Source organism: Notamacropus eugenii, chromosome 3, assembly GCF_028372415.1.
Source record: "Notamacropus eugenii isolate mMacEug1 chromosome 3, mMacEug1.pri_v2, whole genome shotgun sequence".
Taxonomy (NCBI): Eukaryota; Metazoa; Chordata; class Mammalia; order Diprotodontia; family Macropodidae; genus Notamacropus; species Notamacropus eugenii.
In genome coordinates this window covers 236,874,480-236,876,593 of record NC_092874.1, presented here as the reverse complement: position 1 = coordinate 236,876,593, position 2,114 = coordinate 236,874,480, and the positions used below count along the sequence as shown (strand labels likewise).

Genomic DNA, 2,114 nt, shown 5'->3' with positions numbered 1-2,114 from the left:
AAAGATCTCATGAGTTATAAATATCATCTTTCCATGTAGAAATGTAAGCAGCTCAACTTTATTAAGCCCCTTATGGTTTCTCTTTTCTATTTACTTTTTCATGCTTCTCTTGATTCTTGTACTTGAAAGTCAAATTTTCTATTCAACTCTGGTCTATTCAACAAGAATGCTTGAAAGTCCTCATTTCACTGAAGGTCGATTTTTTTCCTCTGAAGTATGACTCTCAGTTGGTGCTTCTTGCTTTTAATCCTGTGTCCTTTGACCTCTGGAACATCATATTCCAATCCCTCCAATCCCTTAGTGTAGAAGCTGCAAAATCATGTTATCCTGATCATCTTTCCATAATATTGAATTATTTCTTTCTGGCTGCTTGTGATATTTTTTCCTTGAACTGGGAACTCTGGAATTTGGCTGCAATATTTCTAGGAGTTTTCCTTTTGGGATTTCTTCTAGAAGATGACCAGTAAGTTCTTTCCTCTCCTACTTTTTCCCCAATAGTGGGTTTATTGCCATCTCTAGAGGCCTTGGTGCAGATAGCTGAGCCAGGACTTTGGGGATGGGGCTCTTTCACTTGGCAGATAGCTGATGGAGGCCTTCAGGGATGGGGGCCAATGGCACCCTAGGTATTCTGGGGTGGAGGCTCATTTTTTCAGGACCACATAGTTGAGACACTTTTATATCAGGTCCACACGGACCAGCAGAATCCTCCAACAGCAGTAGCGTTACAGGCCCCGTACATCCAGGGTATTTCCTTCTGTGTACTCTACCTGCAGCAGCCCCAGGTAGGCTTGCCACTTTTTGCCCATGATATTGCTGCATGGGAACCAGCACAGTGGGATTATAATGGTGAGGACAAGGAGGCAGTGGCATCAGTAGCAGGGCATCTCTCCTCTTCGACCCCTGCTCTGACCATGTCACCCCACACCTTCTCCTTCCACTTGTATTTTGCCCTCTAGTTCTAGAATATCTGGGCAATTTAACTTGATAATTTCATAAAAGATGATGTGTAGGACCTTTTTTCTTTTTGATCATAGCTTTCAGGTAGCCCAATAATTTTTTAAATTGTCTCCCCTGAATCTATTTTACAGGTCAGTTGTTTTTCCAATAAGATACTTCACATTGTCTTCTATTTTTTTCAGTCTTTTGGTTTTGTTTTATAATTGCTTTGTTTCTCATGAAGTCATTGGCTTCCATTTATTCCATTCCAATTTTCAAGGAATTATTTTCTTCATTGAACTTTTAAAACTCCTTTTCCATTTGCCATATTCTGCTTTTCAAGGCATTCCTCTCCTCATTGCCTTTATTGGACCTCTTTTGTCATTTGGATTAGTCTAATTTTAAAGGTGCTACTTTCTTCAACATTTTAGAGTGTTCCCTTTAGCAAGCTGTTAACTTGTTTTTCATGATTTTCTTGCATCTTTCTCATTTCTCTTTCTAATTTCTCCTCTACTTTTTGAGCTCTTCTATGGCTGAGGCAAATTCATATTTTTCTTAGAGTCTTTCAGTGCAGGAGCTTTGGCTTTGTTGTCTTTTTCTGGTTGTATGTTTTGAATGTCTTCATCACCAGTGACATAAGAAAATACTTCTTCGCTGAGAAAGTAAGAATCGTTAGCCCTTTCCCCCTTTTTCTCATTTCCCAGTCAATTTCTTAACTTTTGAGCTCTTTGCTAATTGTTGGCCTCCTGAAGTAACCTCTGCTTCAGCTTTGGCTGCCACTGCCTTGGAGCCAGACCATGTTTCCCATTCAGATAAGTGAGAGATCCTTCCCACTGACCTTTGAAGCTCTCTTTGGTGTTTGTGGGTTGAGAAGTCTGGAAACCCAGCAATTCAGTACCTTAAGGTCAGCTCTAGATCTGTTTTTGCCTGGCATGGCCCATGCCAAACTGTGTTCCACTTCCATTATGGTGGAATAGATCCTTCTTGTCAACCTTCCAAATTGTCTTGGGCTAGAAGTTTGCTTTGGTCTGTTCTTTTGAGACTTCTACTGCTCTTGAATTTGTTTAGTCATTTTTATTGGTTTTTTGAGGGAGTTGGGGGAGACCTGTAGCAGGTCCCTGCTTCTATGCAGCCATCTTGGCTCTGTGCCAAGGCCTGGTTCTTTATTTGATTACTTT

General features: G+C 40.6%; 1 pseudogene; it reads right to left on the bottom strand.

The window, feature by feature from the left end:
- Positions 1–641: 641 nt before the first annotated feature.
- Positions 642–857, bottom strand: LOC140532008 (DNA-directed RNA polymerases I, II, and III subunit RPABC5 pseudogene; annotated as a pseudogene).
- Between the last annotated feature and the right edge of the window lie 1,257 nt (positions 858–2,114).